This window comes from Podarcis pityusensis (assembly GCF_964106645.2).
Source record: "Podarcis pityusensis genome assembly, chromosome: 10".
Classification (NCBI taxonomy): domain Eukaryota; kingdom Metazoa; phylum Chordata; class Lepidosauria; order Squamata; family Lacertidae; genus Podarcis; species Podarcis pityusensis.
Window position 1 is genome coordinate 17,591,086 of NC_138035.1, and position 26,079 is coordinate 17,617,164.

A 26,079-nucleotide genomic window follows, 5' to 3' on the forward strand; every position below is an offset into this window, starting at 1 on the left:
CAGTCTTTGTTTTTTTTAAAAAAAGAAACAAACAAAAAATATATAAACAATTTTTTTATTCCTTAAGATTGCACAACAGTTGACAAAACAACTATTATTTAACCACAATCTGGGTATAATACACATGAGCAATGTATACATTTTAACATTAGCTTGGTTACTGGAACTGGGAATGAAATATTAGTTAATTTGTAACATCACAATTATACAATTGCAGACTTGGGGGAGAGAGAGAGAAAGAGGAGGGGGAAACTGTAACTAAAGAAATCAACCAACTTTTCCCAGCAAAACGCTACCCTGAACTTGAAAGACGTTTTGCCTTGCTAGTCACACTACTAAAAGGAGGAATTTTGGGAAGATTAAAGGTGGCATTAGGGGTGGAGAGAGAGAACCTAGTGTTTTAAAACATCATCCAGTCAAAGGCAATTTTGCTATAAATCCTTCTTCAGAAAGCAAAGCTGGAGGTTGGCACATTTTTGCTGGGTTTTGGGGAAGAAGGGCGGGGAGGGGAGAAAGAGACAGAGCTTGATCCCTGCAATTTAAACAGGCACCTACCTTCCTCCTGAGGGTTTACTCCATGAAATATTTGCTCTCTTCTATAGTTCCTTCATATGCAAAGCCCTCTCAGCCTTTGGTTTATATCCTATCGAGACAAATATAGGAGAATTCTCCTGCAGGCCCCAAACTTAAAAATGACTACCAGAAAAGGGAAAGCTGCTCTCTTTTTTGTCCCTGCTTTGTTTACAGAGCTGTCAGTGGTTAGTTAAACTCTGCCTGGAATCTGGCATTTAAGGCCTGCTCCAAGATTGCTTCCTGTGCAGAACAGGAGGCCCTCAACTTCCTCTGGAATTCTAGCCTAGACTCTGCACTCAGGGTGCTTTTTTTTATTTAAAAGGGAGAGAGGGAAAAAGAGTCCTCCCCCCCCTCCCTCGTGCAAAATTCCCAACCCTTTACTCCAAGTTCAGGCATTTGCAATGAAGGAAAGAGAAAGAGAAGGGGTGGGAGAACACAGGGTTGATGCACAGTGCAATTTTAAGGAGACAAAAAGAAAACTGGAATTAGTTAAAGCTTGCCTGCTGATTATATGTATATATCGCGCTTGCTCACATATGATTACTTGGTGGAAGTGAGACAGAGGAGGAGGGGAGACCTATGCAGAGGCCTGCCTTAATATTTGAACAGGAAGACTGTTGCCATGCTTATCAATGTTGAAGGGCACATCTCACGAAGGTGGAGGAGGGGAGCTGGACAACCATCAAATATTTTCCTATTACAGTGGTACCTCGGGTTACATACGCCACTAACCCAGAAATATGACCTCGGGTTAAGAACTTGGCTTCGGAATGAGAACAGAAATCGTGCAGCGGCGGCGCAACGGCAGCAGGAGGCCCCATTAGCTAAAGTGGTGGCATTTAAAGCACCATGATACCCCTTTAAGAGACATCACCTTGCCAACAAAGGTCCGTATAGTTAAAGCCATGGTTTTCCCAGTAGTGATGTATGGAAGTGAGAGCTGGACCATAAAGAAGGCTGATCGCCGAAGAATTGATGCTTTTGAATTATGGTGCTGGAGGAGACTCTTGAGAGTCCCGTGGACTGCAAGAAGATCAAACGTATCCATTCTTAAGGAAATCAGCCCTGAGTGCTCACTGGAAGGACAGATCATGAAGCTGAGGCTACAATACTTTGGCCACCTCATGAGAAGAGAAGACTCCCTGGAAAAGACCCTGATGTTGGGAAAGATGGAGGGCACAAGGAGAAGGGGACGACAGAGGACCAGATGGTTGGATGGTGTTCTCGAAGCTACCAGCAGGAATTTGACCAAACTGCGGGAGGCAGTGGAAGACAGAAGTGCCTGGCGTGCTCTGGTCCATGGGGTCACGAAGAGTCGGACACGACTAAATGACTAAACAACAACAACAACCCCTTTAAACAGTCACAGCTTTCCCCACAGAATTATTGGAGCTCTAGTTTCTTAAGGGTGCTGAGAGTAATTATGAGGTTCCTATTCCACTCAATTCCCTGAGTGGTTTAACAACTACTCACTCTTCTTCGCAAGGGTGTTCTGGGAACTGTAACACTCTGGCTGCAGTTGCAGTCCAAAATACCCAGAGAGCACCAGGTTGGCAAAGACTGCTCTAGGCTCTGCCCTCTGGTGGAGAGCTCCACCCCCCAAAGCTCAGAACAAATAATCACACAATATCACAACATTTGGCAAACCTATTGTGCTCAGCTAGATCTGGAAATGGGACACGGGTGGCGCTGTGGGTTAAACCACAGAGCCTAGGGCTTGCCGATCAGAAGGTCGGCGGTTTGAATCCCCGTGACGGGGTGAGCTCCTGTTGCTCGGTCCCTGCTCCTGCCCACCTAGTAGTTCAAAAGCATGTCAAAGTGCACGTAGATAAATAGGTACCACTCTGGTGGGAAGGTAAACAGCGTTTCCGTGCGCTGTTCTGGTTCGCCAGAAGCGGCTTAGTCATGCTGGCCACATGACCCGGAAGCTGTACGTCGGCTCCCTCAGCCAATAAAGCAAGATGAGCACTGCAACCCCAGAGTCGGCCACGACTGGACCTAATGGTCAGGGGACCCTTTACCTTTAGATCTGGAAACGGCAGCAACCGTTTTCAGTTTGTTTCAGCCAAAGCAAGGAGCGGCAAACGATGGGAGACAAATGCTGAAAGTTCCTAATGGCCAAATGATGACAAACACAGAAGGAAAACTCAGTTTCTGGCACTCTGATGCAGAGACACTGAATGCAGGCATGGGAGGAAAACAATCAGTTCTGATTGACTGGGGTTATTTAAGCAGAGGCTAAGGGTCCATCTGTCGGGATGTTGTAGCTGCGCTCTACGCTGCAAAAGCTGCTAGGAGCAGGGTGGGTAGACTAGATGCCTTCCTAGGTCCCTTTCCTTCAAAGCAGTGTTTTACGGCCAACATATCAGTGATGTAGAGCTGTGCCAACCTATCAACATCCAAGCACCCATGCGCTGCCGTGTTGTACACATGAAAACAGATATATGCTTGCAGCACGTCAATGGTAATTCAAGGATCGCAGTCCACATCGCGCCCCCACCCCCCATAGTATTTGATGATTAAGGGTCTGTTCTGCTATATACTATACAAGCAGCCTCAGGCCTAGCATTGCTTGGGCATTCTAAGAAACCAAAACATTGGCGCAGTTATGAAATCAGTGATTAAAATCAGTGCGGTTTTGAAAGACTCGGTCCACCATCTTGATTCAAAATGGGGCCCAGTTGTATCCAAACACAGACAAAAGCCCTCGCCTTGATCTTGGAAACTAACATTTCTTTATGATCAGTTAAGAGGCATCCAAACACACAGTGAACAAGCAACTTTCCAAAATGTATAGCAATTGGTTTATTCTCCAAAAAAGTGTGCAAATCTCAGGGTATGGCTGCATTTTGGCTTGTGTATCTTTTTCACAAAGTGCTGACTGGGGCAGTTCACCTTTATACGTGAACTGCATCAAATGTCTCCCCTTCCCGAATGCAGGCCCTAACTAGAAGTTGCAGGGGACTTGTGGCAGCAGCTGATTCATGTCCTAATCTCCCCACCCGCCATAGACTTGGTAACTTCCAGCATAATATATGGCAGACATCTCAGTCAACCTTCCCCTTGCCCTCCGAAAGCCAAATTGATTATTCTGAGTGGAGGGTACAGCAGGGTAGCAGGGTGGAGTGGAATGACAGCACATCACTCATTTTCTTTTACTAGGCTTCTTTTTAAGTAGGAAAAAAATTAGTATGAAAAGTACAAAAAGGGGAGGGGGGAATCGACCTTTTTTTTATATAACAAAAAGGAACCCTAGTCTCTACAGTAGCCTTAAATGCTTATTAGAATAATGAAATCGGGGCACAGGGAAGGCATGCTGCTCACCCCCCAAAAAGTTGTAATGTAAGAGCACGCAACATTTTGTTAAGATGATACAAGCTAGAGTTGTGGTCTGCAATACTACAAAGCTTAAGGAGGCTGCAGAAAGGATCTGGAGGAAGTGGACACATATTGTAAACAATTCACAGCGCCCAAAAACAGCTTAGAAAAAATTGAGGGATGATGATGGAGGTTAAAGTGGCCACAGCTGAAGGTCACCAACTCTTTTAGCAGCTGCTATTAGTGGAGGCATGAGAGTGACTGGGTCTGTTTGTATGCATAGCCTCATCTAGGAGGTGAAATGGCTAATTCCAAGCGTCCTGTACATTCTGGCCTTTGAGGGTATAAAATGTATTGCTTCAGTTGCGTGTATGCTATGGCATCTGCTGAACCACAAGCAAGCGACCCCAGGGAAGAAGACAGGCGAGCCATTCCAATTCTCCCTTCCCCACCCTCTCCACCATCTGAAAAGCCGAGCAAACTAGCAGCAATCCGGACTCAAGCTTAGGTTGTTTAAACTGGCACCCTGAATTTATAGCTATGTCAAGCATTCTTCTGCAATATCTAAAAGAATTAGATATTCTTAGTCCGTCTGGAAGGAAAACAAATAAATCTGTTTTCTATCAAAACCTGTTCAGAAATATTTGGAAGTGAAAAATTCTCCAAAAGACTACAAGGGAGGGAGGGTCATTGGCCATTGTTCAGACCTGCTATAAACAGGGACAAGTTTTGCAGAAACTGAGAAGAGGTTGAAACCATTCAGAGACACCTGTTTAACCCTTTGGCGTGCTACATGTAAACCAGGGGGAGAAATTAGCTTGGTCTGATTTTAATGAAAACCTACCCAGCTCACACTTTTGAGACCCTCACACAAGCTGAATTGCAGCCGTCCTTCAAAACTCACAGCTTTCCTCATTTTGTGATGCTGTCCTCCAATCAGAAAATGCATACAGACTGTTTATTTTAGACTAAAGCGGGAACAAAAATGCATATATTACTGAAAATAACACAAAAAAGCATCCCAACAGGGGAAATTGCTTGCAAAAATGACTATATTAGGCAAAATAGCACACACAAAAATGTGCTTCTGGAAATCTAGCGGAATGGAGTAAAAGTTTAGTGCTCATTTCTGTGCTAATCATTCCCATTTTTTCTAAAAAACATTTGCAGCCCTAGAAACCCATATTGTAGGTGCGTTGCTCGCGTAATGAAATATTTGGCATACCTCACAGTGAATCATAGGGGAACGGAAGCATGCATGAGTGGAAAAGGAGTGATAACAGGTCCATTGACAATCCTTGTTGTGTCATACCACAACCCACTTTCATGAATGAAGTTGAGTGTGACGTGGTGGTTTGTCCGTCAAAAACAACCCAGAATGCAAAATGTACTGCATTGCAAAAGGGACATTCGGAATCAAGACAAAATGGCAGCATCTATCATCCTATCTCCCTGCTCAAAAAAAGAAAAGAAAAAAAGAAACCTCTCCATTTAAGGTTGTTCTGGACTGACTTCTCCCTCTGTGTTCCTTTCATGTAACCATGTACACAGTCCTTACTGTAAGCTTGCCTATGTTTCCATGTTCATTGAAGATACTGAACTTGTGCACCACATTTTTTTTAAAAAAGTATATGTATCCAGCAGCTTGCTTCTTCCCAAACAGAACAGCTCATTTGGGACGCCAGTTAAAATAAACACATTAGCTCATGTGAACATAGAAGTTTTGTTTGAATTCAGCCCATCCCTTCGTTCTTCAGTGTGTGCCTTTCAAGGCTTTCAAGGCCTGGCAATCCCAGGCAAAACAACAACAACAACACCCCTAAATGCCATTCAACTCGATATAGATTTGCACGGGCCTATTTGCTGGAAAACCAGGGCTGTGGAGCAAACTCACTGTGCATTGGGCAAAGCTGGTAAGTTACAAACTCATACTCACCCTCATCGGATAAGAGAGAAACCACCTTCAACCCTGGTGGCCTTTAAGATTCCTTTTCTGCTCTGTTGAGAACAGATCCATGCAGCAAATCCAGAATACTGCACAGCAGCCAGATGCAAAAGAAGAGGCCCTGCACCTTTAGTAATTGTGTAGAATAGGTGACAAGCTACACCTGCTGAAATCCTTCTTCTATCCAGCTATTAAAGGTACAGGCCTTGCATCTGCCCCCTCCCCCATTCTTTCCTGACTGTTTTCAGAAAATTCAGTCCGGCTTTATTAATTGAAATTGTAAATCAGCTTTCAAGTGATTTCCTGAATGGGCTTCTCGCCCTGAAACAGACATAAATTTGTGCATATCTGTGAAGATCTTTGGACACAACACCAAGCCGTGGTTTGGCATTCTGTGAGCAAGCACAGAGGAACCTTGGGCTTATCCACACACACCTCTCACTTTCCTCCCTGTTATGTACTGAGTTGAATAGGATCCAAAATGCAGCAGTCTGATTGGCCCTAGAACAATAGGATTCAGAATGCAGCAGTCTGATTGGCCCTAGAACAATAGGATTCAGAATGCAGTGGTCTGATTGGTCCTAGAACAATAGGATTCAGAATGCAGCAGTCTGATTGGCCCTAGAACAATAGGATCCAGAATGTAGCAGTCTGATTGGTCCACAGGAACCACCCAATCCAGCTCTAGGTGGAAGTGAATCCGCAACCTGATTCGCCTACAGGTGAATCCCAGAATTAGCCAATCACGTGGGGGCCATTGTGTAAATAATGGATATAAAGCAGACATTCTGAGGGAACTTCCATTCCTCCTCACCACTATGAGCTAAATAAAGTGCATGAAATCCACTCTCGACTCCAAGTATATTTCACTCCCCATGTTCAACAATATTCCCTCCTGGTTCATAAGCAAGCACTGACTGTATTCTGCCCATTTGGACAAAACTGTAAACTATGGTTTGCAACAAGTAAGGATTGGAAAGAAGGTATCTTGCCATACAGGGGAAAAGAAAGAGTCACAGGCCCCTCAGTGCACATTCATGTAACAAAAATCCATGGATAGGTGTTATGTCTGAACATACCCTATGTATACTGCACTTGACAGCTTGTTTTAATGGCCCCCTCCCACGGCAGCACTAAACCCGCTTCTGGGTTTTTAATTAAAATGCTATATAAAAACCTTAATCACCTGTGAATGAGCTTGTTTTATGAATGCTTTTATCACTCGGCCAACACCCTCCCTCCTTCTTCCCCTCTCTTTTTCCTCGCATCTTGCAGAACTCTGCACTAAACAAAACATTAAGGTCATGCGCAAGGACAGTCCCGAGAAGCCAGGAAATGCAAAAGGTAAAATTCCAGCAGGAACACTAATTAATTCAGCTAGCTGCATGCTTTCAGCAGTATATTTTACAAGACAAACAATGATCCTCTGAGCTAACCTTTCACCCAGGGAGGGGGGATTCTGGAAAATAGTAATTCCATGTGATGCAGTCAGCAGCCTACAATATCTTTGAGGACGGGTGTGGGGATTGTTCAGAGTTAGGGTGGCCAGATACAAACAGGGACAGAATTCCTACATAATACTTAGCATTTACAGTGGTGCCTCGCAAGACGAAATTAATCCGTTCTGCGAGTCTCTTCGTCTTGCGGTTTTTTCGTCTTGCGAAGCACAGCTATTAGCGGCTATTAGCGGCTTAGCGGCTTAGCGGCTATTAACGGCTTAGCGGATTAGCGGCTATTAACGGCTTAGCGGCTTTAAGAAAAAGGAAACAAACTCGCAAGACGTTTCGTCTTGCGAAGCAAGCCCATAGGGAAATTCGTCTTGCGGAACGACTCAAAAAACGGAAAACTCTTTCGTCTACCGAGTTTTTCGTCTTGCGAGGCATTCGTCTTGCGGGGCACCACTGTATAGAGTTCACCAGTACAATCTTGTTGTATGTAAGTGCCACTGAGTTCAGCGAGGCTTCAGTTAGTTAGTTCTTGTTTATTCTCCCTCTCTCCCCCCCCCTCTCTCTTAGAGGGACATATAGTCCACCCCCTTTGGCCCAACGTGAGGCTATACAAATCAGAGCTGTTGTTAAACATATATGTTACCCTTCTGCAGAAAACATTAGGGCAGTTTACAGTTTTAAAAATACATTTTTTAAAGTTAAAATGGCTGGGGTGGGGAACATGATCAAAATCAGCATACTGAAATCAATACAGTGGTACCTCGGGTTACATACACTTCAGGTTACATACGCTTCAGGTTACACACTCCGCTAACCCAGAAATAGTGCTTCAGGTTAAGAACTTTGCTTCAGGATAAGAACAGAAATCGGGCTCCGGCGGCGTGGTGGCAGCAGGAGGCCCCATTAGCTAAAGTGGTTTATAGATTTATAGATTTATAGAACTGTAGAGTTCGAAGGGACCACAAGGGCCATCTAGTCCAACCCCCTGCAATGCAGGAAATTTTCACCCAACATGGGGCTCAAACCCAAGACCCTGAGATTAAGAGTCTCATGCTCTACCAACTGAGCTATCCCTCAGGTGCTTCAGGTTAAGAACAGTTTCAGGTTAAGAATGGACCTCTGGAACGAATTAAGTACTTAACACAAGATATTTAATTTTTTGGGGGGGACTTATAATGCTTTTGTGTAAAATGAATTAATAATGCCTTCATGTGGAATTGAAAAGACAGCAGTGTGAGCCTTATTTGGGCCTTCAGGGGGAGTGTGTAGCTGCCCCATCACCAAGCATCTCCACCACTTGCATGCTTGAGGACGAGGTCTGAAGCACGGATCCTGCTCTACACACAGAGGCTCCCCCTGTGATTTAGAAACGGCATTGTGCAGGGTCCTAAATCGTACAAGGAGCCGGCAGAGAGCAGGCTTACCGCTTCAGACACTCCCAACCACACGTATCATTTTTACTCTTCTAGAATTTTCCGGAAAGCCAACTGGAGGACAACCTCAAAGGTATGGACTTGAAGCTCTGGTTGCTGGCAGTCTCAGGGATCCAGAAGCGCTTACCTGGTAGTGGTGATGGTCACAGCAGAAGCTGGGAACCTACCCAGAGTATCCTAGAATGTTCCAGAAGGCATGGAGCAGGAATGGGGGAGGAATTTGCTTCCGTTCTCTTTTTTTTTATATAAATAATATTTATTATTTTTCCGAAATTTGCTTCCGTTCTCATTTAGAGTCAGACCTATGCAATTTGCCCTTCCTGGACTGTGCATTCATCTTTCGAGATTCACCCTTCCCCAAAATATTTACCCAACCTCCACTCCAATTCAGGTTTTTCTCCCTCTCTCATTACAACAGAAACTCATGAACCTGCAATGATGCTGGATGTTGGAAGATTCGGAACAGGTATCATGCAACACATAGTTAAACAGTGGACCTCCCTCCCACAGGAAGGACCACCAATTTGGATGGTTTTCAAAGAAGATTAGATGAATTCATAGCGGGCCAGGCTTTTCGATGGCTACTAGCCATGGAGGCAGAAATCAGTGGCGTAGCGTGGGGGGTGCAGGGGGGGCCGGCCGCACCGGGCGCAACATGGGGGGGCGCGCTCGCACTTGCAGCTCTCTGCCCTTACCTAGCTCACTCACTCTAGGGGGCGCAAATTACTTTCCTTGCCCCGGGTGCTGACAACCCACGCTACGCCACTGGCAGAAATGCTTCAAAATACAGTACTAGTCGCTGTAAACTGCAGGGGACGTGCGTGCTCTTGGGCTCAGAAATTGCTTGCGGGTTTCCCACAGGAATCTGGTTGGCCACTGTGAAAACAGGATGCCAGACTAGAAGTTCTTATTCTTGTTCTTGTTCTTATGCTCAGATTGATTGATTGATTGATTGATTGATTGATTGACTGATTGATTTACCCTCTGCTCACAAAGACTTCTGTGCAACTGGAAAACCTGGTGTTCTCCTCCACCAAGACAGACGTTAAAAACAACAATAGCAACAACAAAATCATCTCAACAATTTGGGATTCTACCTGCTTTCAAATGAAACCACTCTCAGGAGCTTTGCGGCTCATTCATGGCTCATGGATAGCTTTTTCATCTGAGGGGCGTTCAGGAGATTTGTTCCGAAAGCAAACTATTTTACGAGGAAGACCAATTTTTTTTGGGGGGGGGGGTAGGGGATGAAACAGGTGCTGCAATCAGAGCATAGAGACACACACACATGCATACATATCGAATGCAGACTTACCCGGAAGTCTGAATGGATACATCCATCTTGTTGCTCAGAGAACATATGATTCCCCCTTTGCACATGCAAAATGTTAAAGCAGACAAAAATGATTGTGGAGATGACTAAGCCCTCTGAGGGACATTATTAAAAGTGTCTACGGTTTAGGATCAGCTTTGCTTCCAAGAACTCCAAAGCCAATTGCAGCAATTGGCTTTCTAAAAAAAGAAAGAAAGAAAAAAGGCTCAACAGCTTAGGGTTGTCCATCCCAAAAAGGTGGGAGTTCCTACACCTCTTTTTCTAGAAAAAAATCACTCTGTGTGTGTGTCATCTCAGGCCACTTTCAGGTGCGCTCAGAGTCACATTCTGCCCAGCGCCTCCTTGCTCACCTGCCCTGTCCCCTGGGCGTACCTTAGCCTTTTGCATGGACTGAGGACAGCTCCAGCAATTCCCCACACACTAAGTAAAGGTGCCAAAGGAGAAAGAGTAGTTCAGGGAGGAAGCAGGTGGAAAGGAGGTGGTGTCCCTCCTCTGAGGGGAAAGGCACAAAGGAGGTGCTGAGGGAAATTATGAAGAGAATAAATTAGAAAGAGAGATGAATGTGATGTTTGTTTAAAATAATATATAGTGGTACCTCGGGTTACAGATGCTTCAGGTTACAGACGCTTCAGGTTACAAACTCTGCTAACCCAGAAATAGTACCTCGGGTTAAGAACTTTGCTTCAGGATGAGAACAGAAATCATGTGACGAAGGCACGGCAGCAATGGGAGGCCACATTAGCTAAAGTAGTGCTTCAGGTTAAGAACAGTTTCAGGTTAAGATGGACCTCCAGAACGAATTAAGTTCTTAACCCGAGGTACCACTGTACTGGGGATAAGAGAATGGGAGAAGACATTAGGAGATTAGTTGTTGTTTTTTTAAAAAAAAGAAGAAGAAGCAGCAGGGAGGGCAAAAAATAAAGGAAAAGGACTTCACTTTAAGGCTTTTGGATCAGCAAATTCTGCCTAAAACAGGGAGGATAAGTCACAAAACCTCCAAAGCCAGTATCTGTACTTAGCCTGAGGAAAGTTAAAGTTGCACGACACTTTGCAACAAGGAAATCACTTTTCTAAAGAGGGAGTATATATCAGTAGAAAATGATATCTGTAGTTGTGAGCTGATTGTGCCGATCTCCACCTCCACCTGCCATGTTTTTTTGTAATTGGCTCTGCCCCTGCACCACCATGGACTCAGCTACGTTAGTCAGAAAATAGCATTTTAAATGCATTGTAAACATACAACACCAGATGGTGCTGTAGAGCACAAAACTTATCTTTGAGATTTTACATAGGGTTTTTTTTTTCTTTTGTTATAACAATTTAATTTATGACTTATTTATAGTGGGGGTTTTCCTGTGTGTACATCCACCCCATGTTGCGATGGGCAGCCCTCAGTAATTTTCATCTCTCTCAAGTGGATCATGGGGATAGAAAGTTTGTGAACCCCTCCTCTGTAGCATTAAAATCAGAGGTATTATTTTCTGGTCGCACAGAAACGACAGAAAGGGGTTAAGAGAAATGTCTTCAATGTCTAATGTCCTTTTTCCCATCACTGTAGGTCACCCACTGGCAATGGAATTTATTTCCATGGCTCCAAGGACAGTAATGGTTCAAAAATAACTTCCCATACTAGAAGAAATTGTGTTTGGCTTTGGCATTCTTTCAGTTTTAATAGCAACTTTAGAAATAACTCAAGAATATGGGCAGACCAAAGCAGCAAGCTTAACATAATTCATTTATAGCAAGGGAAACTGAGCATAAACACATGGTTTCATTAGGAGACGATGACCTAGATCACACAAATGGCAGATTGCTGATGGGGAGGTAAGGATGGATGTTTCCCCAATAAAATAATAGTAATATCCACCTTCTAAGGAAACTACCCCAGAACTTCCCGACAACCAACAATGCCCTGCTCCCAGAACCAGCATGGTGTCCCCTTCCCACAACTCAAGTGGGAAAGGGGCTACTGAGAGGCCCATTTTGAGAATTCACACATTTTTTGCCACAACTTCCTTCATATAGGTGTATTCCTCCAAGAATTGTTGGCACCCGTCTTTCTGAGCATTCAGGGGTGAAGTCTAACGGCTGCGTTAGCAGCACCGAAGTGACCTCTCTGAGGCGCAAACCTGGACAGGATGAATGGAGGTCCTGGGCTGCCCAGATGACCAGACACAAACACCCCTCTCAACCTTGTTGATGTGTGCAAAGATAAGCAGAGCAATATGTTTGGCACCAGCTTGGTGCAGGAGTTGCTGGAAGGAGGTGTGCAAGGCCTTAGGGACTCCACTCCAGGTGTTAGGGCCAGGGTAGTACCTTTGGTGAGGGACATATCCTGCTCCTTCTGGGGTCGTTTGTGCACCACTGCTCTCCACTTTGCATCAGTGGCTCCTAGAAGCTGTCAGCACATGACAGTGGCCACACCCCTGGGAAACTGCTTCCCTGGAATATTGTTGCGTTCAGTTCAGTCCTTTTCTTGTTTTTCCAGTCTTAAATTCAGCTCTCCACATTTCCACATCAATTCCCAATTTTAAAGAAAAGCCAGAAGCCTTCCTGTGCAAATTTCTCCTAATAAGAAACTATTTGCCAGGCATTTTGATTAACACACAGTCGTACCTTGAAAGTCGAACGGAGTCCATTCCGGAAGTCTGTTTGACTACCAAAACATTTGAAAACCAAGTTGCGGCTTCTGATTGGCTGCAGGAAGCTCCTGCAGCCAATCGGAAGCCACAGAAGCCCCGTCGGACGTTCGGGTTCCAAAAGAACGTTTTCAAACTGGAACAATCACTTCTGGGTTTGCAGCATTCGGGCGCCAAAACATCCGAGTTCCAGGACGTTCAGGATCCAAGGTACGACTGTACCTATTTTTGCAAACAATTCCCCCTAACATGATACATTTTTGTTTGTTGTTTTCACTAATATATGCATTTTGACACTCTTTTCCCTCCAGTATGCAGTTTTGTACACATTTTTTGGTTGGAGTATTGCACTGCAAAATCTCGAGGGCTAACAATGAAGCATGCACCACCAAAAAATGGTCTAAACTAAAGTATGAATTAAACGAGACTTTTCAGGAGCAAACGACAGCCTTTCCCACAAGTTTCTGTTCAGCAAAGGCTGTGCTCTTCAGGCATTACAGCAAATTACCCTCAGCTGATGCCCAACAGTCTGAATAAACAAGCCCGCTTCTGTTTATTACATCAGTCATTTTGCCAACCTGAGCCTTTTTATTGCAGGCCTCATGGTACTGGGAGGTTTGCTCGAAGCTTCAGCATTCATGGTCAGAAACCCCAACTTATGTTTAAAAAATAAATGTGCGCTCACATAAGACGTTTCTGAGTCTCGTGGTTTCTTTTTTCTGGAGAAAAGATCAAAAGCATAGCCTGCGTGTACACTAAGGACTAAAGATCAGAAGGCCAATGAAAGGAATGCCAGCATCTCTGCCTGCGGAAAGTTTGCTTGCTAAGGAGAGAGATTTTTAGCATGGCATAGCCAAGTTGTAATAGTTTTGGGAGTTTTGGTTCTGTTTTGTTCTGCTTGCACACACCGTTCCCCTTTTACATGCATTCTCAGGTGGTGCAATCTCAGGATGACTGTACCATGTCTGTGATGCTTCACAGGCAGATTAGACGAAGGGGGAATGGCTTGAAACAGCTTGACTCTAGAGCATCCAGGAACACAGGAATCCACCTTATATGGAGTCAGGCCACTGGCCCATGTAGCTCAGCACTGTCTACCCAGCATGCAAATCATGTGCTCTACCTCTGAGCCGCAGCCCTTCCCCAAGATAAACATGCAGCAATGGACAGGTCACTGGAACTGCCTGCATCATGTGACCTTAGGGCAATTCCTCAAATTACCAACTTCTTAATACTTAGTGGACTGGATATCTCTAAGTTATAAACTCAGAGATTGCCATGTCTATATGTGCAACCTCAGTTGGAATGCTAGGTACACAATTCTGGTCGCCTCCCCTCAAGAGGGATATTGTAGTGTTGGAAAAGGTTCAGGGCAGCCAAAACAATCAAGGGGATGGAGCAACTGCCCTATAAGGAAAAGTTACAGCATTTGAGGCATTTTGAAAAAGAGGTGACATGATAGACATGTATAAAATTATGCATGATATAGAGAAAGTGGGTAAGAAAAAGTCTCCCCCCCCCCCAAAAAAAAACCCCTAGAACTCAGGGACATCAAATGAAGATGAATTAATTATGGATGATTCAGGACAGATGAAAATAAAATATTTCCTCATGCAGCAAATGGAATTTGCTCCCACAAGATGCAGTGATGTTACCAACTTGGATGGCTCTGAACCTCTTAAAAGACAAAGTCCAGCAACTGGAGGAACGTGTAGCTACGCTCCAAAGAATTAGAGAGCTGGAGCTCTTCTTGGAAGCAACAGAGCACACCGTCTCCACCAAGGAGGAGACAGGGGACTCCCCTGAGAAGGACGCTAGTTCACCAACACAGGAGCCAGATATATGGAGAAACGTGACTCAAAGAAGTAGGAGGCCCAGGGTTCGCTCTGATTGTTTAGAAATACACAATCGCTTTGAGGTCCTCTCCCCTAGCATGGAAGACGAAGAGCAGACTCCATTTGAGGATCTCTCCCTCATTACAGTCGATCAGGTATATGAAGACGAGCAGCAAAGTCAGTCCTCAGGGAATGTGCAGGCGACCTTGGAGCGGACAGCTCACGGAAGAACCCCGACCAAACCTAAGAGGAGGCGTGTAGTGGTGATAGGGGATTCCCTACTGAGGGGAACAGAAGCAGTGATCTGTGGGCCTGACAAGATGTCTCGGGAAGTGTGCTGTCTCCCCGGGGCTAAGATCCAAGATGTAACTGAACGACTGCAAGGAATCATAAAACCCACTGACAAATACCCCTTCCTCTTGGTTCATGTGGGAACCAATGACACTGCAAGCAATAGCCTCCAGAAGATCAAAAGAGACTACGAGGCTCTGGGCAGGAAATTGAAGCAATTAAATGCACAAATTGTCATCTCATCTGTCCTCCCAGTTGAACGACGTGGCCCAGGGAGAGAGGGGAAAATAGTGGAAGTGAACAGCTGGCTTCGCAAATGGTGTAAACAGGAACGGTTTGGATTCTTAGATCACGGACTGCAGTTTCTTGAAGATGGACTTCTGGCAAGCGATGGGCTGCACCTCACAACGGTTGGGAGAAATGTTTTTTCCAAAAATCTCAGAAACCTCATCAGGAGGGCTTTAAACTGACTAATGTGGGGGAGGGAGACAGTGCTCCTGAAGGTAGGAGTCTATCAATTGATGAAGATGATCATCCAAATGTCATAGACCAAATGGAGCAAACAGCACACAGACCTAGTGGTGGGAGGAAAAAATCCTTAAATAAGAGTCACGGGGGAATGATTAATGGACTTCAATGTCTGTACACTAATGCGCAAAGCATGGGAAATAAACAAGATGAGCTTGAGCTCTTGGTACAGCAAACTAAATATGACATAATAGGCATCACTGAAACCTGGTGGGATAAGTCCCACGATTGGAATGTAATAATGGGGGGATACAATCTATTTCAGAGAAACAGACCAGACAAGAAAGGAGGAGGAGTGGCGTTATATGTCAGGGATGTGTATACCTGTGAAGAGATCCAAGATTTAGAACCTCAAAGCCAAAGTGAGAGCATTTGGGTCAAAATTAAGGGAGAGAAGAATAACAGTGACCTCATTGTGGGAGTTTACTATAGATCCCCAAGCCAAACGGAGGACATAGATGATGCCTTCCTGGAACAGATGGCCAAGCATGCAAAAGGAAGGGAGATAGTAGTAATGGGGGACTTCAATTACCCGGATATTTGTTGGATGTCAAACTCAGCCAAGAGCATAAGGTCAAACAGATTCCTCACTGGCCTTGCAGACAACTTCATTGTCCAGAAAGTGGGAGAAGCAACAAGAGGAACAGCCATTTTAGATCTGGTCCTAACCAATGTTGATGACCTGGTTAGTGGGGTAGAAGTGGAAGGATCATTAGGCGCGAGTGATCATGCTCTTCTGAAGTTTACTATACAGCGGAAAGGAGCAGCCAAGCATACTAGGACTCAATTTCTTGACTTTAAGAAAGCCGACTTCATAAAACTGACTGACCGAACCCAAAGGGTGCTCATCAATGGTTCCTCTTCATCCTGGAGAAGAGTGACTAGTGGAGTGCCACAGGGTTCTGTCTTGGGCCCGGTCTTATTCAACATCTTTATCAACGACTTGGATGATGGACTCAAGGGCATCCTGATCAAATTTGCAGATGACACCAAACTGGGAGGGGTGGCTAACACCCCAGAGGACAGGATCACACTTCAAAACGACCTTGACAGATTAGAGAACTGGGCCAAAACAAACAAGATGAATTTTAACAGGGAGAAATGTAAAGTATTGCACTTGGGCAAAAAAAATGAGAGGCACAAATACAAGATGGGGGACACCTGGCTTGAGAGCAGTACATGTGAAAAGGATCTAGGAATCTTGGTTGACCACAAACTTGACATGAGCCAACAGTGTGACGCGGCAGCTAAAAAAGCCAATGCAATTCTGGGCTGCATCAATAGGAGTATAGCATCTAGATCAAGGGAAGTAATAGTGCCACTGTATTCTGCTCTGGTCAGACCTCACCTGGAGTACTGTGTCCAGTTCTGGGCACCACAGTTCAAGAAGGACATTGACAAACTGGAACGTGTCCAGAGGAGGGCAACCAAAATGGTCAAAGGCCTGGAAACGATGCCTTATGAGGAATGGCTAAGAGAGCTGGGCATGTTTAGCCTGGAGAAGAGGAGGTTAAGGGGTGATATGATAGCCATGTTCAAATATATAAAAGGATGTCACATAGAGGAGGGAGAAAGGTTGCTTTCTGCTGCTCCAGAGAAGCGGACACGGAGCAATGGATCCAAACTACAAGAAAGAAGATTCCACCTAAACATTAGGAAGAACTTCCTGACAGTAAGAGCTGTTCGACAGTGGAATTTGCTGCCAAGGAGTGTGGTGGAGTCTCCTTCTTTGGAGGTCTTTAAGCAGAGGCTTGACAACCATATGTCAGGAGTGCTCTGATGGTGTTTCCTGCTTGGCAGGGGGTTGGACTCGATGGCCCTTGTGGTCTCTTCCAACTCTATGATTCTATGATTCTATGATTCTATGATTCTATGATTCTATGAACGGGGATTAGACCTATTCATGGAGGATAAAGTTACCAATGGAGTTTCCAATTGTAGCAACTGACCTCAGTGGGGTTGCCCAACACCACAGAACACACATAGACTTTTAAATCTCTCGCTATAACAGGGTGGCGGTGTGAGTTAAACAACTGTGGGCTTGCCGATAGAAAGGTCGGCAGTTTGAATCCCCACAACAGGGTGAGCTCCCGTTGCTCAGTCCCAGTTCCTGCCAACCTAACAGTTCAAAAGCACGTCAAAAGTAGATAAATAGGTACCGCTCTGGTGGGAAGGTAAACGGCGTTTCCATGCGCTGCTCTGTTTCACCAGAAGTGGCTTAGTCATGCTGGCCACATGACCCGGAAAAACTGCCTGCGGAAGCGGACAAACACCGGCTCCCTCAGCAGCAGAGATGTGCGCAGCAACCCCAGAGTCGTTCAAGACTGGACTTTATTGTCAGGGGTCCCTTTACTTTTACCTTTATAACAGGAGTTGACGCAGCCACAGTCCCTCCTTCCCATTCTCTCCCTGGCTCTGTCCTTCACTTCCTCACTCCTGCTTGCTGTGTGGTACGCATGGAGCCCTGATCAATCACAGCAGCATTGGGGGAGGAATAGAAGACAGGGACAATGAAGAAACTGCCAGGAGAAATTGCTGCAGCCTTGGCTTTTGCCACTCTGTGCAAAACGTATATGCTAAATGTTCTCTCCTGCTTTGAATCGGGCAATCCTAGCCCTCAGGGAGCCTGAGCTGCAGAGAACGACCTCATAACCTTGATCTAGGTTTGGTTGCCCTCAGGTCTAGCCTGGGCCCTGAAACACAGGAAGACGCAGGCTCCTTGCTCCATGGTGGCTGCACACACTCTTAGCATTTATAAGTTGCAGAGCCGCAGTGCTCAGAATGGAAGGAGCCAATGGCATCTTTGCCCACCAGAGAGCAAGTGTTGTGAAGGGTTACGGACCTTGGAAATCCTGGCCACCAGCAGGGACCAGCTCCCTTTTAACCCGCCATCTTTTGAACGGTCGTGAAATGGAACAGCTTGCCTCCCTCACAGAGCCAGAGTGCGCAAGAGGTATTTTGCTTTGTTTTAATTTTGAACGCACGCACTGTCTGTAAGGGGATTCTCCAGCCTGACTAACAGTCAAGATTCATTAGACCCTCTGTGATGGTTTTCTCCGGCTTGCGGGTACGTGATTAATCTCAGATGTTTCTCAGCCTGAGTAAAACCATACTCTGTTGACCCCACCGCAGTGCAGTTGGAGGAAGCGGGAGGTGGGTGGGGGTTGGAGAGGGGGGTGGGAGAGAAAAGTAATTTTGACAAAGAAATCTTAAAAATGTATCTCCAGTGTAAGACAGATGCAGAGGATAAAGGAACTCTGGGGGGATTAAAATATTTTGGCTTAATTTAGAAAGAGGCTCCATTCTTGGATGAGCAAAATCGGTCCATTTAGGGTCCTTCTAATCCTATTGGCATATAACAACGAACCTGTCTGAATTATATCTGCAGAGAACAGAACTGACCTGTGGCATTTTCCTCAACAAAGAAGAGCAAACACATGTATGTGCATATGTATTCCAAACACAACAACCCAGCGCCTGTGCAGTCGTTGTGCTACATGGTTCATCCTGCTTGGAAACATTTAAGTAGAGGGATTTCAACTCCCTCTAGCAAAGCCTTAAAAGCAAAGCAAGGCAAGGTCTGCTCAGCTCTCCCACACGCTTATCACTTGTGAGCCGAACCGCTGATTATAGGCCTATCATGAGAGGACTAACTTTGTCGAGAAAAAATGCAACCTTTATCTCCTTAAAGAGGGCATTTGCTTTGAAGCAGCCCCTTCATTGCCTTTGTTTCTTGTTGGAATGCACTCTGCAAAAACTGAGATGAACCCTAGATAAAGGGTGATGTGGATTAGTGGCTGCAGCATTAGACTAAGAGCCGAACTAGACAGGATGGCAGAAACTTCGTCACTGTCACAGTTATATTGGCTCTGGGACACAAGAACTCAGAATTTCATTGTGTGTCTTCCACTCTCCTCAGTTTCAGTTTCCCTATTTGTAAAGCAACACTGCCTTATTCCTTTGTAACTCCTTCCAAGGCTGCAACTGAGTACTACTGTAGTAGCGAAAGAAGCAGAGCTGAAATAATAATTAAGGCATTCCAAAACTGAGCCATCAAAGTCTATGGAATGCTTTAAATGCTGAGTTGAACTTCACCTGACTTCTGGACATTTTGCTGCCTGGCTCAGGGAGGGCAGCGTGAACAAAGCCCCCCCCCCCATGCGGTAGGGGCAATTGCCCCAGAAGATCCCCCCCCCATGCTACGCCCCTGACAAAAGTATAGTGTCCAGATCAAAGGAAATAATACTGCCACTCTATTCTGCCTTGGTCAGACCACACCTGGAATACTGTTTCCAATTCTGGGCACCACAATTTAAGAGGGATGTAGACAAGCTGGAATGTGTGCAAAGGAGGGCGACCAAGATGATCAAGGGTCTGGAAACCAAGCCTTATGAGGAGCGGTTGAAGGAGATGAGTATGTTTAGCCTGGAAAAGAGGAGACTGAGAGGAGATATGATGGCCATCTTCAAATATCTCAAGGGCTATCACATGGAGGAGGGAACAAGCTTGTTTTCTCCTGCTCTGGAGGGTAGGATTTGAACCAATGGCTTCAAGTTAGAAGAAAGGAGATTCTGACTAAAAATCAGGAAGAGCTTCCTGACAGTAAGAACTGTTCAATAGTGGAACGGACTCCCTCAGGAGGTTGTGGACTCTCCTTCCCTGGAGATTGTTAAGGAGAGGGTGGATGGCCATCTGTCATGGATGCTTTAGCTGAGATTCCTGCCTTGCAGGGGGTTGAAATAGATGGCCCTCAGGGTCCCTTCCAATTCTAGAATTCTGTGATCCCAGAACTGTTAACAGCTCTACAGTATCCTATTTGGGATAAGGCAACCAGAACTGTACACAGTAGTCCAAGTGTTCCTGCAAAAGTTTGTAGAAAGGCATAATGGTAGCTCACAGTTTTATTCTTAATCCCTGTTGAAGACAAAATGCTGGATTAGATAAACTGTTAATCCAATCCAGCAAGGCAATGATTCGATCCTTGATAAGAGCATCTGGGCATCCATGTCCAAGTCAGGACTTTATTTGCCTTTATCTGATACTTGGCTCAGACCACCTCTATTTGATCAATAAGTATATAGTGGCCCTCAGGGCCGTCTTAACTGTTGGCGCTGGCATGCACGGCACCCGGGTGCCAGGTTCTCAGGGGCACCAGGCTAAGAGTCCGGGGCCGAGCGTTGGAGTCCAAGAAAGAGTTGCCGACAGCCGAGCGGAGCAGAACCCGTAGGAGTGCCGCAGGCAGCTCTTCCCTAGACTCCACTGCTCACCCCTGAACTCACGCTGAGCCACCACTCTGCTCCGCTTGGCTGTCAGCTCTTGCCCCAGCTGCATGGTGGCTGTTTTGGCTGTGCGCACCATGCCCGGGGCACCGTGTAACATTGTGGGTGCAGCACGACGCATCCTGTTGTGTGTGCCGAGCTGCGGGTTCCTTTGCTGACTTTTCCGCTGTCGGCGCACGCTCCCAGCGCCGCCCAATGTGGGGTGCCAGTGCAGAATGATGGGGAATGCAAGCAGCAGCAGAGGAAACATCTCCAGGTGGGATCTGCCGTGCACCAACAGTGCCAACGGCAGCAACAAAACCCAACGAATACGAGCGCAGGGATCAACTCCGAAGAACTTTCCTCCACTGCCGCTTGCATTCCCCGTCATTCTGCTCTGGCACCCCACATTGGGTGGCTCTGGGAGCGTGCGCCGACAGTGGAAAAGCCAGCAAAGGAACCCGCAGCACAGCACACACAAGAAGATTAATAAATGCAGAGTTCCAAAAGCACACATACAACAGAATTCCTGCCACTAACTCTTCCTGCTCTGTGCTGAGAAAGAAGACGGGCAAATCCTGACCACTAAGGCATTCTGCTCTCCGCCTCTGAATTCCTGTGACCGGCAGGACCAACCAAGCTTGGAGTGCTTACGTCACGTTTTTAAAATCCATTAAAAATGTGCATTTGTGGTCAGTTTGCATGCTGTGGATGTCGTAGGCGGATCTTTTGTTTGTTGACATACGCTGCCCCACTCTCCACCCTGAACCATTTATGAAAACAAGATGTTGAGGCATTCTGGATTTCTTGGCAAAACTCATTTAAATAAGCGTCTCACATAATTTCAGAAGCAGAGGTCAGGGGCAAAGGAGGCATGGCCCCATGTGTCATAATGCAGGTTGTCCCAATTTCCCACAATGTGGAAGGGTGGGGTCAATTTAAGGTACAGCACAAGGGAAGCAAAGAGGGGGCAATCAACCTTCCTCTGCTAATGATGCCCCCCCCCAAAAAAACCTCCACCCCCCCCCCAGCCATCTCCCACTGGGGGTTACTGTATTTTTCGCTCTATAAGACTCACTTTTTCCCTCCTAAAAAGTAAGGGGAAATGTGTGCGCGTCTTATGGAGCGAATGCAGGCTGTGCAGCTATCCCAGAAGCCAGAACAGCAAGAGGGATTGCTGCTTTCACTGCGCAGCGATCCCTCTTGCTGTTCTGGCTTCTGGGATTCAGAATATTTTTTTTTCTTGTTTTCCTTCTCCAAAAACTAGGTGCGTCTTATGGTCTGGTGCATCTTATAGAGCAAAAATACGGTACTTCTAGGCTCAGTACCCCACTGGGATAAAAAGGAGCTGAAACGAAGTGGTTTCTGGGGAGGAGAGGAAACATGGGCAGAGGAAGTTTTCAGCACCTCTCCCAATTCAAGTCATTGATGATGATAATGATGATGATAATTTATTATTTATACGCTACCCATATGGCTGAGTTTTCCCAGCCACTCTGGGCAGTTCCCAACAAAATATTAAAAACACCAAACATTTAAAACTTCCCTAAACAGGGCTGCCTTCAAATGTCTTCTAAAAGTCAGATAGTTGTTTATATCCTTGACATCTGATGGGAGGGCGTTCCACAGGGCGGGCGCCACTACCGAGAAGGCCCTTTGCCTGGTTCCCTGTAACCTCATTTCTCACAGTGAGGGAACTGCCAAAAGGACCTCGGAGTTGGACCTCAGTGTCCGGGCTGAATGATGGGGGTGGAGATGCTCCTTCAGGTATACTGGGCCAAAGCTATTGAGGGCTTTAAAGGTCAGCACGAACACTTTGAATTGTGCTCAGAAACCTATTGGGAGCCAATGTAGGTCTTTCAGGACCGGTGTTATATGGTCTCGGCGGCCGCTCCCAGTCACCAGTCTTGCTGCCACATTCTGGATTAATTGCAGTTTCCAAGTCACCTTCAAAGGTAGCTCCATGTAGAGTGCGTTGTAGTAGTCCAAGCGGGAGATAACCAGAGCATGCACTACTCAGGCAAGACAGTCCACGGGCAGGGAAGGTCTCAGTCTGTGTACCAGATGGAGCACTGGGAACTCCATTTCCCAGGCTTCACCAAAGCAAGGAACACTTTTGAGTAGCGCTCATGCCTTAAAAATTAGGCCTCTGAAGCTGCTGAAGTCCTCTGTTCTACTGGATCTGTGTAGATCTGGGGAAAGAAAGGGGCTTGGCGGCAAGGAAGACTGACTGAATGACTCAGCCAGCATTGCTGGAGCTGGGGGGAACCCCATTACAAACCAGAGAAGCAACATAGCTCATAGGTAGAGCTTCTGCCTTGCAAACAGAAGATCCCAGGTTCAATCCCCAACACCTCCAGACCAGGATAGGAATTGTCTGCTACCTGAAACCCTAGAAAGTCACTGCCAGTCAGTGAAGGTAACACTGATCTAGATAGACCAGTGGCTCCAACTCAGCTTCCTATGCTAGGCTCAAATGTCAGGGAGGGTTTGGGCTTGCCTGGGGGGCGGGTGTTTCAGAGACACATCGGCCATTTTGAATTTCAGTGCCACCACAAAACATGAAGCACCATTTAAACTGATTGTGGATCTATACGCATGAGATGCTCATAAATGACAATCATAATATATATATATATATTTAATGCAGGTAAGTGCCCCAAGCACATGATGCTAGCATGCAGGAAGTCAAACAATGGGGAAACAATGGGGCACACAACCATCATTTGCAAACTGATAGTGGTGCTTATCTTCTATGACGGGAGTAATCAACATTGTTGGATTTCAACACCCAGCATTCCTGGCCATTGGCCATGCTGGCTGCAGCTGACTGGAGCTGGAGTCCCACAAAATCTAGAGGGCACCACATTGACCATCCCTGTCCTATGATCAAACCTTAGATTCCAGACTCTACAATTCTGCACCTGACTACACACTTAATTCTCCCAAGGAAGGCTAAAATGTTTCGCCCAAGGCTCAGATATTTGAAAAAAGCTTAGTCCATCTTCAACAAAAGGTGCTATTTAAGCTATGTGCCTCTTTTGCCTGACAGCGGAGCAGCTGGTATCGTAACGTCACTCTTCATTTGAATCATGCCTGTTTCAAGCGTCAGTCTTGCTTTGAATCAAACTTCTCAAGGTTAGCTTAATGGTGGATGATGCATGACAGCTTTTCTCATCCCCAGAAAACAGCTTCAAAAGACCCAACAAGTGAATCTTTTATAATAATGAAGTGGGAATCTTAATAATGCGGTGAAAATCCTCTGTTCTCTTTTGATTATAATGCTGACTTTTCCAATCTTAAGTTCGGGTTTTCACATTTCTACAACAGTTTGCAATTATTAAAAAGTCCTCATGAAAATTCATCAGCATTTTAGTGCAGATTTCCACTAATATACACAATTATATACAATTTTACATGCTAATTTCACTAATATATGTATATTTATGCATAGTATGTGCATTTTGGTACACGTTACTGGAGAACAGCACTGCAAAACTCAGAGAAGTGTGGATTTTGAAGACTGTTCCCAGTTGATCTATTGTTCCAGAAAGAGCAAATTAGGTAGGTTCACCTTTAAATGCAAATGAAATAAAAATTTCTCCTGATTTGTAGTCCAAAGCATCTGGAGAGCACCAGGTTGATGAAAGTGGGCTCCACTTGTACTCATTAAGCAGAGTACAAATACCCGTGAAAGGTCAGTTTTCCTACAAAGGTTTGTTGCAGCTGCGTTGTGTTTTTAAGTAAGAAAAATGAGAAGGTGCCAAAACAACAGTGCAAAGGTAGCACAAATTTCAAAAGGTCATCCATCATACTCACATCGACTCAGCTGGGCAAGCACGTCAAAGCTGGTCAGTCGCGTGTCAAAGACTGAAGGCTTGAGGTTAGATGACAGAGATGGCTCTGCAGCCTGAGTAGGCTATCGCTGTGGAAAGAAAAGGATTCAAGAGGTGAAGGATGCAGTCCACACAGAGCATTTCTGTGTTACTGCACAACTCCGTTGAAGAGGGACGAAAGCAACATAACACTGTCATTTTACATTCAGGAACTTTTGCAGAACAGACTTACTCCAGCAGCTGCAATATAGACACAGGCTCCCCGCACATAAGAGTGTGCAGGTGTGCAAGATTTCTCTTCACAGAAGAGAAGCCATAATAATAATAATAATAATAATAATAATAATAATTTATTATTTATACCCCACCCACTCTGGGCAGCTTCCAACGCAATATTAAAATACAATAGTCCTTCAGATATTAAAAGCTTCCCTAAACAGGGCTGCCTTCAGATGTCTTCTAAAAGTCTGGGAGTTGTTTTTTCCTTTGACATCTGATGGGAGGATGTTCCACAGGGCAGGCGCTGCTACCGAGAAGGCCCTCTGCCTGGTTCCCTGTAACTTCGCTTCTCACAGTGAGGGAACCACCAGCAGGCCCTCAGAGGTGGACTTCAGTGTCCGGGCAGAACGATGGGGATGGAGACGCTCCTTCAGGTATACTGGACTGAGGCCGTTTAGGGCTTTAAATAAGGAGGACTTTGGCTTATACACACCATTTAAACTGCACACAGTTTCTAGTACTCATGGACAAAGTGAAAACCACTACAAAAACCACCAAAGTCAGGTGAGAAACAATAGCAAGAGAAGCACCCTTCTCTTTTCCTGTCACCCAAAACCCTTTTCCAAAATAGGGTGGCCATGTCTCTCTTTTTTACAAGGTGTAAGTGGCAACATTGGTCCAAACCAAGATCTTCATTTCTGCTGATGTCAAATTAATCTGACCTCCAGTGACTAGACTGGCCATGATCCAGTTCCTGACAGTAAATCTGGGCTGTGAAGGATGGCAAGACTTGTGACCCTTTAACCCAGTCACCCCCACATGTCCTGCAAGCTCTGAGAACAGGAAGAAGATATCTCAGAGGCCTTGAACTACCTGATATTGGCAGCTAGCCTTTCTGGAAGAAAGTGCTCACCTTTCCTGCCAAACCTCTGCACAATACCAACCTGAGCAGCTTCCCCATCCCTTTCATCTCCTCATCGGCTCCAACAGCCAAAGGAGTGCAGCTCCTGCTTTGACAAGGATGTCGCTTATTCAAGTCATCTTACTTTTGTTAAAAGATTTTGCTATTTCCTCTCAGCCAGAAAGATTAGGAGCTGTTTATGGTCATGGGTAATTTGAAGAAAAACAATTAACTGAATTATGGCTACTGACTTGGGATCTCACCACAGTTAAAACTGAGCAGCTTTTTTTGTGCACTTCTAATTTTAAAACATTGTGGAACTCGGTCTTAGGCTTGCACACTCCTCCCATGCCTGCATAAAGTTTTTGGTGTGATTCCAGCCCTATGTGCCTTTAACAAAAAGCCTAAAGTGTGCAGTTTGCCACAGGGAGCAGTGGTCCTGTGGAGGCAGTTTCCAGTGGGCTCCACATGAACGGCACATTGTCCAAATCGAGTCTTAGTCAAAACAGCCCATGCATCTCT

The 26,079-nt window shown here is 45.5% G+C and overlaps 1 protein-coding gene across 9 annotated transcripts in view; it reads right to left on the bottom strand.

Annotated features, from left to right (window-relative positions):
* CALD1 (caldesmon 1) overlaps positions 1–26,079 on the bottom strand; it is a 186,951-nt gene that overhangs the window by 85,217 nt on the left and 75,655 nt on the right. For 8 of the 9 annotated variants that reach the window (XR_013991000.1, XM_081022760.1, XM_081022764.1 and 5 more), the window contains exon 2: positions 24,421–24,526. The gene's annotated coding sequence lies outside the window, so the exon portion shown is untranslated. Of the gene's footprint in view, positions 1–555; positions 834–24,420; positions 24,527–26,079 lie in introns of those variants that run through there. The other variant, XM_081022762.1, reaches the window with a different exon arrangement.